Genomic DNA, 16,237 nt, shown 5'->3' on the forward strand with positions numbered 1-16,237 from the left:
GATATCCTGCTTCTTACCTCAAACACTCTTTTTCCACAAGTACTCCTTTCTTGCCTCTTGGCATACACTGAACGCGAGCTTCTTACCCTTTGTCTTACTTCGGTGACTAGTTAACCCCTTTCGCTCATCTCCAACACTCGGCTCCCCCCTTTACCCTGACGTCATACTTTCATTCCATTCTCTCTAATTCCTTTTATATTTTTTACCGTCTGCCGAACCATGCATCCTCGCCATTTTCCATCTACTCAGTATTCTGTCTCCCTGCATACCCATCTCCTTAGTGTGTGTCTTCCCCTTCCCGCCTCCAGTAACGTCTCTACTTCCTCTTCATGCCCCTGGTTTCTCTGCTCTCTGCCGGTGTTTTCATTATCACTTTCCTTATAGTCACTACCCCCTGCCTCTCCCCTTTTTTTCACATCCCCTTCCTCTGCTATTCTCCCTACCAGGTTATCTTTTCACCAATATCCCCCCATCCTTCACCCTCACCCCAAACTCTCTCTTGCCTCTTTTTATTATTCATGTATTTTCTTGCTTCGTGCAACCACTGACTTAATCTTCCCTTCTTCCCTCAGAGCCGGCCAGGATCTTAATACAGCATTGTTCAAAATGTAACAATTTAATCGTCCATCAGAAGGAAATTGATCGGGAATTTTGACAGGATCTTTTGCACTGAATGTCATTATTCGAAGAATATGTCCGCATCGGACACCTACATTTAGCTATAATTCAGATTGTCATTTCTCACTCAGGTAGAGCAGTATTTGCATGCACGTCTCACCCTACATTCCAAAAACATAGCACATATATACCCAGTTGGATACATCCAAGTTCGTAAAACAGGCTAGGGACAGGCTACTCTTCCAGTTATCAGCAGCAGCAGCAACAGCAACATCTTGAGTCGGTCTGTTACAAAGCAAAGGCATCTCTCAAATTTTTAAACTAGGCATTTTGACAATTCCTGTTTCATCCAGTCCCAGAAGAACTCAAAAATTCATCTCCGAGTTCTCTGTCTTCGTTTTCCTCACTCCTCTGAGTTGCCACTCAGTTACTCTGCTCATTTGATGTTTAAACTGTACATAGGATGTGACGTGTCCACATTATTATTTTTTCTGTGATGACCATCATTTATGATGGTTGTATAAATGTAGTGCAGTTATCCTGGAAAAGTAAACTAGCTTAAACCCTCGCCACACTGAGGTCGGAATCAGTTATCTTGTAACACAGGTTCTTCAATTGTGTAGGTCGGGGTAAAAGCTGGAAAAAGAACATTCCGGTTCAGTGGGTCATGTTCTGGGCATTGCGTTGTTCAGTGTCAGACACAATGTAGGCGACAGTTAGAAACGGAACGTGTGGAACCTGGCCTTATGAAAGAAGCTGCTGTTCTTCCAGCTGTTACCCCGGCCTACACCGTCACTCAGAATATGTTGGATTCCCAGCACACTGTGACGAGACCCTTACACGTCAGCAGTATGCGTCACCACACATCACGTCACCGCCACATCACCTCACCACCACATCACCTCACCACCACATCACCTCACCACACGGACACGCTTCACTCCACCACCCTGTCCTGTAAGCCTCTCATGGAAACATCCAGATGACCTGACAAATACCGGAACCGCTTCAGTCTGATGACGTGTTTTCATTCATTTTTGTTGCTACCGCTTTACTTTGGCCATTTTAAGGCAGTCAGCTTGTGGAGAAGAAATTACTGAATAATCTGGTAAGCACTGCAGCTGGGAGAGTTATCCCAGTGCTGAAGTGAACCGCTGGAAAATATCAGAAATAATGTACAAAATTCGTCCAGCGACTTCACTGCACCACCTCGACTTTCACGCCTGTGATGGACAACACACTAATGACCTGCCGGGTACTTTAAAAGTTTAATTGTTAGAAAAAATATATTGAAAATCCCAGAGTTCAAAAGTTGCCATGGATCCGTTTTCTGCCCCGGCTGTGTTTTACCTGCTTTAAGGGGAAGTGTTCAGACTTTGTCCACCTCATTCAGTCTTTATGGTTCCTTCAGGCTTAGTTGGCCTTTGCGGGAAAAGTTTGAAATTCCACGTGAAGAAATTGCTGTAGATGACTAAGACACGGCTGAAGGAGCCACAAATTAAACTGTTTTTTTCCTAATGGATATACTGTCTGTCGGTGGTTGTACAGCCGGGGAAAGTTCCACGTTATACACTCGCTCACCACTTCGATATAGCAAATGTGAGACAAGTGTTAAGCGAAGCAGTAGCCAACATTCATCTATCTGGTAACTGTGTGAGAAGGATGGCGATGGAAGAGGGGGGGGTAGGAACTATCAGCTCCCCCAGCCTTCCTCCTCCCTTAACCTCTCCCCTCCCACACAGTGGCACCAGACATTAGTGTGTCTGGCTACTGCTTCACTAGTGGTTGTCTCACGCATAAAGGTCTGAACTGGCAGGCAGGTGTATAAGGCGGAACTTTCCCCTGGTGTACATCTGCAATTATCTTGTTCCTGTTTTTGCATTGCACCAACCCACGCATTGGTGCAAAACATACGGTTGTCATGTGAAAAAGAGCAATGATATGAGCGCCCTCTAGAAGAAGACGCGAGTAAATAATGTTTGCCCAACCCTGTAAGTTTCGTTAGCTTGGTGATTGTCAGGTTAATTATTGTTTACAAATTTGGAAAAAAAAAAAAAAAAAAAAAACATAAACGCGTAGGATGCTGGTGTAAAACCAAAGTAAGTCTTCAATGTTTTATTCTTGTTATTTGGAGGTGATTTTATTCATCTGTGTAGAGTTCTTCCAACTTGTAAGAGTTGGATGATAAAGCCTTCCTCAGCCCCTTCAGTGCAGGAGGTCGTTTCTAAACTTAGTACAGCCATAGAGATATGGCAAGATAAACAAATACTAAAAGGATGTCCTCGGCCTGAACGCATAGTAGGAGCTTTACCCTCCCGAGAAGAGAACCGTGATGTTCTTTAAGGGGAAATAGCCATAGATTTAAAGGGAAATGGTGCCGCCGTTAATATCCATCTTCCCATTGCCTTATACACTTACTTTACTTTACACAGCTTTCATTCCCTTCAGCCAGGCTACGTAACTTGTATACTGACTTGCTCTGTATAATTTGTCTTGATTTACGAAGAATGTCTAGTACTGAGGGAATTAGTGTAGGCGACATCTTGCCCCCCCATTTCGAAAACTTTAGCTGAAGAAAGACCATTTGTAAGTCAACAGAAATAAAATAAATACGTCATTAGAACAAAATAATTGAAAGCTGTTACAGGGAAAGGGTTGAAAATAAATATGTAAAGCCTTCAGAACCATAACCTCACTTGTGTTGTAGTTCTTGCTGCTGACACACGATTTTTGTAAATAACTCTTAATACAAACACTTAAAGCCAATCCCCAACGACTTTTTGTTCCATGATTGATTTTTTCAGCGGCTTCATTAACGTCAGGTGATCATAAAACATCATCATCATCATTATCATCGTCATCGTCGTCGTTGTTGTCGTCGTCGTCGTCGTCATTATCTTCGTTGTCATTATCATCGTAATCTTTTCACCAATCAAAAGATACAAATATATAAGCAGAAAATCAGCGAATAGTTTTTAAAAAATTACTTCTATTCACCTCTTCAGTACGATGACGCCAATTTCATTTTTATACAACCTAGACAATATTCCTGACGTTTAACATAGGATGGTGATGATGACGATGATGATGATGATGATATGGGACTGCATGTGCTCATCTTATGCTTTGTGGTAATGTATTCTCGCTGCCTCCGGACAATGCTATCAGTTCAGAGGACACTTTATAAACAGGAAGGATTACCTGCAGTCTTTAGATAACCTCTTCACAACGAGATCTCACCTGAGCTAAATAATATCATCTGGTAGTGAAAAGAAAATGTTAAAACTTACAAAACAGAGTAGAGTAAACAACAACGAATATAGAAAACTGACGAAGGGTAGCAAGATTTAAAAAAAAAAAAAAGTAATATCGACTTGGGTTAGCAGGAATGAAATGATACAAGGCATCTTCGTGGTGAAAGGGTTGAAACAAGGCGAGGGTGGGGGTGAGAGACAGGGAAGAGGGACGGGGAGGAAGAGTGAGGGAGGGGAGAGATGGACAGGGGAGGGGATGGGGAGAGAAGGTGGACGGGAGTGTACAGAGGAGAGAGTGGAAGTGGGGTGGAAGAAATGGAGTTAAGAGGGTGGGCAAGGGATGGAGGGGGTTGGGGGGGAGGGGAGCTTAGGAGGAGGGGTATGGGGGGGGAAGAAAGAGGGAGAGGGTCTTTAGTTCCTGATAATTGGCATCATTAAAGGAGTTACATGATGAGAGCGGAAGGGAAACAGGGTAAGAGGTGGTGGTGGTGGAGGAGGAGGAAAGTGGAGGAGAAAACAAGAAGACTGTTAAAGAGGACAGTAGGAAGACAAAAAGAGGAATGAAGAGAGTAACTAGGAGGAGCGGGAGAAAGAAGGAAGGGCAGGAGCAGAAAGAAAAAATAATGCAGAGCAGAAAAGAGCAGAGGAAGGAGGTATTAGGAGGAGGAGAAAAGGGAGGAAGAAGGAAGGAAAGGTTTTTGGAGGGAGAAAGAGGGAGAAAGATATTAGATGGATTAGATGAAGGAAGAAAAATATGAGGGCGAGGAGAAAAATGTATGAGATTAGGGTGGTGAAAAGGAGAGAAGAAAGGTAGGATGAGAAGGAGGAGGAACGAAGAGGGGGAGAGAGAGAGAGAGAGAGAGAGAAGAAAATTACGATAATAAGAAGGAGGAAGAGGAAAGGAAAAATGAAAGAAAAAAATGATAGTGATGATGGGGTCAGTGAAGATGAATACGAGAACTTTGGAAGACGAGGAGAAAATGAATAAAGAAAATGGGAACTTAAAGAATTGCCGTGATGATGATGATTATGATGTGGTAGAAAGGAAGAGTAGAAGGAGAAGAGGAAGACCAAGACTCCCCCAGGTACTATAAGAGCTTGTTAATCACCCTAAAGAACCGGCCAAGAAGTTACTCAGGTCTCAGAGGAAGAAGAGGAGGTGAAGAAGAAGAAGAAGAAGAAGAAGGAGGAGGAGGAGGAGGAGGAGGAGGAGGAGGACGAGGAGGAAATACAGAAAAAGGAAGAGGAGGAGGAGGAGGAAGGGCCATGAGTTGATGATGGTATTTGAAGAGGGACGAGGGTGGTGGAAGGAGCAAGCTGTGAGAGGGATAGATAATGTACAGTACGGAAAAGCTTCAGCAAAAAGTGCGATACGATAATATATGAAATGTATAACAGTGTAGATGAGTATATATCTTAGCGTACATTTCCTGATGGAGTATGTCGGTGGTTCAACATTTGCAACTATCTTGTTCCTGGTATTGCATTGCACCAGCACCACATCGGTGCAAAATACGGTTGCGGTAACAATCACTGTGATGTGAAAAAGAGCAATTATAACTGAATACACAGGATGCTGGTGTAAAGGCCAATAACGGGAGATTAACTTTGTCAGATCGGTGGGAATGATACAGCCAACCATACTTAACAGCAGCTGAATGTGCTGGAAGACTGGCTGAATTGTGCCGGCCCACACGGTACACCAAAGGCCAGGACTGCGGTGAGATGAGCCGGCACACTGTAAGTTCTGGATATGTAGCCGGGTTCGGTACGGTTAGGTTAGGTTGGGTTAGGTTTTAGTTGAACAAAATTAGATTAAGTTCTTCTAAGCTAAGCTCGTTACTCTTTGGTTGAAAATAAAGTCATAGTGATGGTGATGAGGATGGTTAAATGGGGGTATGGTTGAATGGGTTTGATTTTCATTGTTATTGTAGTTTAGCTTGCCGTGGGCATGAAGGGTTAGATCTGACTAGGTTAGATTAGGTTGTCAGATTCATTTAGGTTAGGTTAGATGGGGGTTAGATAAGTAAATGTACAGTGGGACCAGAGGTGAGATGCAGGGAATCAGCCATGCAGCGTCCGACAGTCGTGTTAACTTCTCTCGTTCACTCCCTGGTCGTGGTTCACGTGTGGTGGTTCGCTGGAGAGGCAACGGGGTCGTACAGCTGAGATCAAGAGTCGTATTCTCGTGAGCCAAGGAGACCAGAGGCTTATTAAACCCCTTCACGTTGTTACTGTATTTTATATTACTTCCTGATACCGACCGACAGTGTGCCAATCCTGTAGGCTTGTATGAGACATCCCTGGCATGTGTTCGATATGGACGGTGGCTGTTAGTGCCGAAGTGGTGACCTGTGGAGGTAAAGTACAGTCAGGGAAAGTTCCGCATTACCCACCTCCCGAAGCACTGGTGTGAGACGGGTGAATATGAAACGGCAGCCAGACCTCTTGTGTCTGGTAACTGTGAGTGTGAAGGAGGAAGGTGGGGGATTGGGGGCACAGGAGGGATTGGTGATAGGTTGGGAATCACGAGTAGATGTGCAATGTATGACTTGGACGGTGTGTTTGATTTAATTTAGTAAGGATAGATGACAATACGATGCTAGTATTTTATTTGAAATATTACGTAGTTGTCTGTAAAGTCGGCGTTGTCTGGAAAGGTATGAAAGTTTTATATATATATATATATATATATATATATATATATATATATATATATATATATATATATATATATATATATAATATGGAACCTCTGTGGTACAGTGGTAGAGTGTGCGTTTCGTACACTGGTGAACCAGGGTTCGAGCCCCGCCATGGTAATAAACTTTGGGAGTGTTCACCCTGCCACGTACTTCATTGGCGGACACAGGGGGTGCTGTGGTTGAGCCAGTGTCGCTTACCATAAAGCCTGCTTGCACCCAGTCGGCTTGCGCGGGCCGATTACACTTGGTTCACAGACTACACACACATCCAAAGCCACTCCAACACTACAATTACATTTACAAGCACTTCTCACCCTACATACAATCTCTACCAGACAGCCTAAGCCACTTGGTAGAGATACATTGGCTGTATCGTCCCGACTTCGGTCGGGATAGGCCGGTCCTGCAGTGGATACTCAAACGGCTGAATATATATATATATATATATATATATTATATATATATATATATATATATATCCAATCCTACATTGCCCCAAGAGGAGCGTAGGAGCCCGGGGCTAGGCAGTTGGTCTCGACATTTAAGATGAAAGTGACCAGCCTCACTCATCCCTGAGTGGCGTTACATGAGCAATCAACCCCAATCACCCCTTGGATATAAGCCTTCACCGGCTCAATCCAACTGGAGCGCAATAATTACCCACTAAACCACCAGGCGCCAAATTGGTTATATGGTTACCACCCAGGGTAGTAAATGGTTTCCTGGTGTACGGGAAACCATTTGGCTTGTCACTCAGTGTAGAGTCACCCACAGGCAGAAGGAAAAGGAAAGAATGAAGGAAAGAAAGACAGAAGAGGGAGTGTAAAGTCACCCGTAGGCAGAAGGACAAGGAAAGAATGAAGGATAGAAAGACAGACGAGGATGGAAAGAAAGAAGGATGGAGGACAGGAAAGGGCAGACACCCGAGAGCAGCAATACGCCGAGTGAGTGGATGGTGAATATATATATATATATATATAGAGAGAGAGAGAGAGAGAGAGAGAGAGAGAGAGAGAGCAGCAATACGCCGAGTGAGTGGATGGTGAATATATATATATATATATATATATATATATATATATATATATATATATATATATATATATATATATATATATATTTATATATTTATTTATTTAATTTATATATATATATATATATATATATATATATATATATATATTTATATATATATATATATGTGTGTGTGTGTGTGTGTGTGTGTGTGTGTGCGCGTAAATTTTTGTAAATTTGTGTAATTACTTATCCTCTGTCATCCCACTATAAACATCCGCCTGCAGACACTTCCAGTGTTATTCTGGTAATTGTTCATCTCGAACTAATTTAGTGTAGTGTGTAATAATAATAATAATAATAATAATAATAATAATAGAAACAATCTATATGAGCGTCTAACAGACTTTTCGTTTTCCTTTAGACAGAATGGCATGGGAAGTCCCAATTATAAGATCAGTCTCTGTAACTATCCTTCCTATCGACCATTACAAAATGAAGGCAAAGAAGCATACCTTTGACAGTAAACATGTATTATACATGCAGTTATGTAGACAGGCTCAGAAAACAGTGTGATACCATACAAGCAACATACGCTTTATCACTTTGAGAATATGTGAGACGCATTATTGATACTGTGACGTGAGCAACTCCCCAAACCCTCCCACCCCGGCCACCCTCCCTCCCGCTCACAGTTACCTGACATGTGGGTCTGGCTGCTGCTTCGTGACTACTCGTCGGCCACCAATGCTCCGAACAGTGGGTAATGCGGAACTTTCCCTGACTGTACATAGGAGGACTGCTGAGTCTCAGAGAACGTCTGTTAAGCCTATGCTCAGAGTTCGAGACACACACACACACACACACACACACACACACACACACACACACACACGCACACGCACACGCACACGCGCACGCACGCACGCACGCACGCACGGACGCACGTAGGAAGGATCTCTGGACGGAGGGGTATGAACGCTGATCAAAAACCATTAGTTCGAAAAGTTCATTCTTAAGTTTTTAAAAATAATTTGTACATTGTAAGAATTAACAAAATAAAATCGCCGGATGAAAAGAGTTAAGGGAAATTTCTAGAACAGACATTAAATCTGAATATTATACAGGTTACTTACGAAGGTGTGGGGCGTGTAGGAGGAATTTGTAGCCTCAGGGAACGGACTGTTTAGTTATGTTCAGAGTCGGAAGCATTTTCCTTAATGAGGGTCAGTTTGTGTCAAGGGAAGACAAATTCAAATAAAAAGTTTATCCGCAATAATAACTGCTGGAATGTGAGTTATGCAGTGTTTGAGAGAGAGAGAGAGAGAGAGAGAGAGAGAGAGAGAGACCAATCCACCTGGGTCACTTCTTTGGGTTTTCAAGATTTTTATAACCTTCATTTTTTTCTCCACTTATTTTCCTACGTTTTTCCCTTCCGCTTCAAAAACTTAAAAGCTCGTAGAATTGGAAAACCCGAAGAAAACGGTCGCCTACAAGAATATACGACTCTTACTGGGTCTGTGGGTCTCAGTGGAGTCTTTCTTGGATCTTCCTGTCTTAAATTCAGCGACTGGAGGCAGCTGATGGAGCAACTTTGACTCAGTGGGAGGATTTCTAGGTGGTGGTGGTGGTGGTGGTGGTGGTGATGATGATGATGATGATGATGATGATGATGATGATACAGCACTGTCTTTCTGTGACAGGAGCTTCGAGTTTCTAATTCACCGATGCAGAGTCGGTGGTGTGGCAAAAACGATGTCACTTGCTGCAGACCTTCAGTATTGGGAGGATTTTACGGGAGGTGTTTGGTGATGATGATGATGATGATGATGATGATGGTACTAACAATCCTCTACTAAAACAACAATCAGACTAAAGCAACAATCAAACTTGGGATTCTGAACTCACACTGAGCGACTCTAAGTAAACCCCATTCCACCCGCCGTAGACGTTCAGTACTGGGAGGATTATCAAGGTGGTGCATTTTGGCTGGATGACCACAGGAGGGGCAGTAGTAAGGAAGGGCTTGGGTTGTGGCTGGCTGTATGTGCGAGTGTGAGTGCGCGTGTGGATGTGCATGTGCGTTGGCTTGGGCGTGTGTGTGGGGAGAGGGGATACGTGTGTGAGGGGGGTGTGGAAGGTGGAAGGGGGATGGGAGTGAAGATGGATTTGTGTAGGGAGATGGATGTATATAGAGGAGTGTGTGTGTGTGTGTGTGTGTGTGTGTGTGTGTGTGTGTGTGTGTGTGTGCGCGTGTAGGAAGATGGGTTTGTGTAGGGAGCTGGGTGTATGTAGGGCAGTGGATGAACGTATGGGGATGGTAGTGTGCAAAGGGTGGGTGGGTTGGTGGGGAGATGGGTGTGTCTAGTGAGATGGGTCTATATAATTTATGTAGTTGGGTGTGTTCTTACCTAATTGTTCTTACCTAATTGTATCTTTACAGGAATGAGTCAAGCTCGTACTGTCCCGTGTCTTAAACCATATTTATCGTACATATCCTTAAATTTGTGAATTGTTTTGGCACACACTATTTCATTCGGTAGTGCATTCCATTGATCAATTGCTCTGTTTGGGAAACTGAATTTCCTTACGTCTTTATCACCTCTCTTCTTATGCAGTTTTTTGCAGTGTCCTCTTGCTGATGCTTCTCCATATGTTAAGTAATCATTTATGTCTATTTTCTCCTTTCCTGATATGCACTTATATAGCATTATCATGTCACCTCTTTTCCTTCTCTCCTGTAGTGTTGGTAGATTCAGTTTATTTAGTCTTTCTTCGTAGCTTAGGTCCCTTAAGCTTGGTATCCATCTTGTAGCGGCCCTTTGAACTTTTTCAATCTTGTCTATATGCTTTTTGAGATGAGGACTCCAGACTACTGATGCATATTCCAGGGTTGGTCTAATGAATGATGTTATTATCCTTCTTAGCATGTCTTCATTTATGTATGTGAATGCTATTCTCATATTTGCAAGCAGTGTATACATATTCCGTACCTTCTCGGTGATGTGTTCAGCCGGAGATAGTCTGTTATTGATAATCACACCTAGGTCTTTCTCTCTTTCTGATGTGTATAGGGTTTTATTTCCTAACTTATAATCCCAACCAGGTCTTTTTCCACTTTTACCAAACTTGATTACATGACACTTGTCCACATTGAATTCCATTTGCCATGTACTACTCCATTCATGAAGTTTATTTAATTCTTCTTGTAGCTCTTTACAAGAGTCTGTGTTAGTAATTCTCCTTTGTATTTTTGCATCATCTGCAAACATATTCAGATAGCTCTCATTTCCAGTGTTACTGTTTATATCATTTATGTACACTAGAAACATGATTGGTGCCAGCACTGAACCCTGTGGTACTCCACTAGTCACTTCTTTCCATGATGAGTAGTTTCCTCTTAGTACTGTCCTCATTTCTCTTTTTATGAGAAAGTCTTGCATCCAACAAAACAGTTTGCCTCGAATTCCTCCTTGATGGTACAGCTTCCATAAAAGTCTTTGGCGTGGTACTGTGTCAAAAGCTTTCTTGAAATCTAAATAGATACTGTCCACCCATCCTTCCCTTTCCTGTATTGTGTTTGTTACTCTGTCATAGTAGCTCAACAGATTAGTAACACATGATTTTCCTTTTCTGAAACCAAACTGTCTTTCTGTTATCATACTGTGTTCTTCTAGATGATTTACCCAAGCTTTTCTTATAAGTTTTCTAATACCTTGCTTACAACACTGGTCAGTGATACTGGTCGGTAGTTGAGTGGATTTTGTCTATTTCCTTTCTTGAATAAGGGGACAATATTTGCTTTTTTCCAAATATCAGGTAGTTTACCTTGACTCAAGGATTTCTTGAAAATTAAAAATAATGGTTTACTTAACTCCTTTGCACATTCTCGTAATACCCAACATGAAATTTCATCAGGACCACTTGCTGTGTGTAGGGAGATGGGTGTATGTAGGGAGTTTGGTGTATGTTGGGGGATGGAAGTTTGTAGGAGGCTGGGTGTGTGTGTTTGTGTGTTGGGGGTTGAATGTATGTACAGGGTTAGGTGGATGGTTTTGCTTATGCTTAAATGGAAGAGGGTATGACAGATGTATTTAAGAGAAGAAACTGCAGTGTGTGTGTGTGTGTGTGTGTGTGTGTGTGTGTGTGTGTGTGTGTGTGTGTGTGTGTGTGTGTGTGTGTGTGTGTGTGTGTGTGTGTGTGTGTGTGTAAACGAGTTCTTTGGTTCCTTTCGTTCGGCTGTATTGCACGTAATAAGTTTTGCTGGCACGAGACATTAGTTTTTCTTGTTTGCGTAATTCAATATAGTCACTCCTGAAACTGTTGAGGGTAGTCTTTGCTAACCATCAACGCGTCTGTAGGGTTGTCATGCTGTACAAATGGAGCTGTCTGGCTGTGTAAGGGGGTGCTGTCTGAAGGTGATAGCAACTGTCATATGCAAGCGAGTTGTTTTGTTCTTCTTCGACAAACTCGAAACTTGACATAGTACCTTGTTGATGAAACCGACTCCCTGTTTTCCTGTCTAAATCTGGCTGTGTGAAGCTGGTGGCGGCTGTCATATACCACGGAGAGCCAACTGCTGGTAAAGTTGGTGATGCCACTAGTATTGAGTGGCGGTGTGGCGTGCCGCAGTGACGCCTGCCTCTGTCCTGCTCACTCACACTTGTTGCCGTCTGCTTCCTCTCGTGTTGCCGGGTTCCTCACTTAATTGTTCTGGTCGATAAGTTATGAGTTTTGTGAATTGTTCTTGCTCACACGATAAAAATAAAGTGTTGCACAGAGCTGACCCTGTGCTTGACGATAAATGACTGAATATGTGGCTCGTTTGATTAAGCACACTGTTGATGGTAAAAAAAAAAAAAAAAAATGTTCCGCTGGTTAGGAGTGTGAGTTGTATCAAGTACTGGGTGGGCTTGAATGCTGTGTTGACGGGGGTGTGTCCATTTCCCTGGCATGCTGTTGACAGCTGGCCCACTTGACTTCTGACTCCCATGGTGTTCAGCTTAGTGAGATTTGAGTAAGTGTAGGGAATGTAGAGCAATAAGATAATGAGTAAATGGAGGGAATGTAGAGTAATAAGATGAGTAAATGGGGGGAGTGTAAAGAAGATGAGTAAATGGAGGGAATGTAGAGTAAAAGATATATTGTAAGAGTGTAGTTTTAATAGGGAGAAAACAGTGAAGGGACAAGCTGTTTTGGTGTCATAGCGCCGTGACAAATGTAACACCGAATAACAAAGTTTAGGTTAATGCCTATCGACTACACAGGGGGCAGTAAGGCAGTCACAAAAGGCTTGTTCAGTCTTCTACTAGAATACGACCCACAACAATCACTGTTATATCCAGGTTCCCATTTGTACTGCCAGGTGAACAGGGACAAAATGTGGAAACAAATTTGTCGTAGAGTCCGGTCGGCGCGAGTTTAATTGAGGTTGTGCATTTTGGAGGTGGCTGTGGTGCACCGTGCAGCAGCGTCTGCCCCACGACAGTGAGTGACTTACCTATCAGAGGCAGGAGTGTGGCCAGGAGGAAGAGTAACCCACGGCAGTGAGTGACTTACCTATCAGAGGCAGGAGTGTGGCCAGGAGGAAGAGTAACCCACGGCAGTGAGTGACTTACCTATCAGAGGCAGGAGTGTGGCCAGGAGGAAGAGTAACCCACGGCAGTGAGTGACTTACCTATCAGAGGCAGGAGTGTGGCCAGGAGGAAGAGTAACCCACGGCAGTCAGTGACTTACCTATCAGAGGCAGGAGTGTGGCCAGGAGGAAGAGTAACCCACGGCAGTGAGTGACTTACCTATCAGAGGCAGGAGTGTGGCCAGGAGGAAGAGTAACAGGGTGGCACCTGATCCCATCATTATGTACCTGAGAGACAGAGACATTAGATAAGTAAACAAGTGAACATGTGCATATATAAATAAATACACATAAATTTACATATATTTATTTATACAGAGAGAGAGGGGGGGGTGGAGGGGAGAGTACTTTGCATTTAACAGAGTGAAATGATAATAACAGAGATAAAAGAAATACTACAGTATTAATTGCCAAAGCTGAGATAAGGAAGGCGGTGGCTATGGGGAAGGCGGTGGCTCAATCGGTAGAGAGGTGGCCTGCGGTCCTACAGGACCCAGGTTCAAATCCCCGCTGGGGCAGGGAACAGTTTAAGGATTTGAATTTCATACAAAACAGACTTTACCGATCTACCAGATGACCCGCTAAAACCGATACACCAGTCCTGTCCTGTATGAGACAGCCCTAGCATGTATTCAATATGGACGGTGGGTGTTAGCGCCGAAGTGGTGACATGTACAGTAGAGGTGTATGGTAGGAGGACTACTGGGCCTCGGGAGCAGGCTGTGAAGCCTATGCCCAGAGTCGAACACATAAAAAAAAAAAAATTATACTGTACCATGATGTAAGTGTGGGAAGTAGAAGGGGAGACATTTTAGCTCCTTCACTCCGATGGCGTATTGTGTTGTGTCCTTGCTGTGCTCAGAGGATTTTATTGAGCTTTGGGAAGACTTCTTCCTCTTGTTGTGGCCAAATTAATAAAGGCTGAAGCTGACAGGTATAGATCAGTAAGTCTCTCCTAAACAAAGCAAAAATCGTCCATCAGTAGCAAGAGAAAAGTAAGAGGCGTCCTCGTGGTGTCTTCGTTGACGCCTTCAGTCCAAGGATGCCATCTTTATTTTATTCTTTAGTACCTACAGACTGTTTTATTAAGCCTTGAAGGGACCTGTCGTAGCATCGGAGTTAGAGGCAACCTACGGACGATTTGTCAAGCTTTGGGGAGACTATGTGCAGTGTTGTAGTTATTTGTGTCCATCAACCCCTTCAGCACGTTATTTGCCTCCATCAACCCCTTCAGCACGTTATCTCTCTCCATCAACCCCTTCAGCACGTTATCTCTCTCCATCAACCCCTTCAGCACGTTATTTGTCTCCTGGTGCTGATGAAAATCGTCCTGTGGCAGCCTCAGTAAAACCAATAATTAATTAACTGAAGGGACAGTCCAGGTAGGGGTGTCTATTTAACCTCTTGAACCCGATGACGAATTGTAACTCTCATTCTTGCTGCCACCAGACGATTTTATTCAGGTTGGGGCAGACCTTGGCAACTGGAGGGCTTAGATATAGGCTCCATTAACCCCTTCACAACGAGGGGTCTTTCTGAAGCTTAATACAATGGTGTGGAGCCAGCCAGAACAAACAGAACTATTACTACGATGACATATGTTGCGGGTCATTCTGGCTGTCTCCACACCAAGTGATTCAGCGTAGCAGAGATGACCCAACTGAACGTGTTATATTTACCCTTCACTGATAGGCTTGCTGCCAGAGGTACCACCCCAAGCTGGACAAAATAATAAAATAATAATAATGATGATGATGTTTGTGGAGGTGTGAATTCATGAACCTTTCAGTCCAGTGATGTGTTTTGGTGCTGTTCAGGATTTTGAAATTTTCAGTTCTATCGCACTGGCTGTATCATTCACTCCAGAGCTTATGTCTGTTGTTACTGCCACTTATTCTGTCCACCATCCACTCACTCGATGCAGTGCAACCTTCAGATGAAGCAAAAATAGGCATATATAGAGGTATATGCTGATGACCAGCCAGTTTCTTGCAATTCAGGGTACCATTTATGTGCAATTAGTGGTAACCATATAACCAGATGGCCGCCTGGTGGCTCAGTGGGGTAAGGCATTCCAGCCTCATGGGACCCGGAGGGATTTTCAGTCGAAGAATGGTTGGGGTTTATTGCGCACGTGATGCCATTCAGGGGCGAGTGAGGCTGATCACCCTGACCTTAAATTTTGGGACTGGGTAGGGCTCTCCGCTTCTGAGGGGGCAAAAAGAATTTGCTGACATAAATAGATAGGGGGAAAAATCTTAGGCAAAACTCTCGCGTACTTAGGGAGTTTCATTGCAACTGTTGCGAGCGATATATTTTGCGTATTACAGTTTGAAATGTTGTTGAATTATACGTTGATAATTTTACCTTGAAAGTTTACATACACAGCATTAGTAAACATGCCATGGGAACAAGTACACTCGTAAGGAAGAGATACAAAAGAACATGATGGCTAATTATTTGCCTTTCTTTACCAAACTATCCACTGAAGTTGTTATTGTCTGTCAAGTAGTTAGGGGTGATTACACACTGACATTTCTATTAGGTAGCGAGGTTGTATGAGGCAGGAGGAGGCGGCAGCTGAGTGGAGACAGCAGTGGATTCTAGTTAACCCTGTCATGATCACGTCTTCTCCAGCACTGTCTTCCACCTGACCCCAGACGATTTTGTTCAGTTGAGTCATAGAAGCTGATTGTTAATGCTGATGCCATAAATTAACCGTCTGATAATTGGGACAGGTCTAGTATTGTTTCAGCTTACGCCAGTGCTTTTATTCAGTTCAGTGAGTTATAGGAGCCTAAGTGTTAATACTGATGCCATTACCCTCAGGATTAGCACAACTCTGATATTCTGTTACAGTCAACGCCAGATAATTTATTTGGCCGAGAGTGGGTCACGGGAGACTGATTTAACAGCTATGTGAGATAAAATCTTCGATGATGGAATACTATCTATTTATAGCTACACACCATTATCCCGTAAGGGGTGGCAGTTTGTCTTTAAGTTAGTTA

The sequence above is a fragment of the Coenobita brevimanus genome, chromosome 12 (assembly GCF_032717465.1).
Source record: "Coenobita brevimanus isolate Jiangsu-jjx chromosome 12, ASM3271746v2, whole genome shotgun sequence".
Classification (NCBI taxonomy): Eukaryota; Metazoa; Arthropoda; class Malacostraca; order Decapoda; family Coenobitidae; genus Coenobita; species Coenobita brevimanus.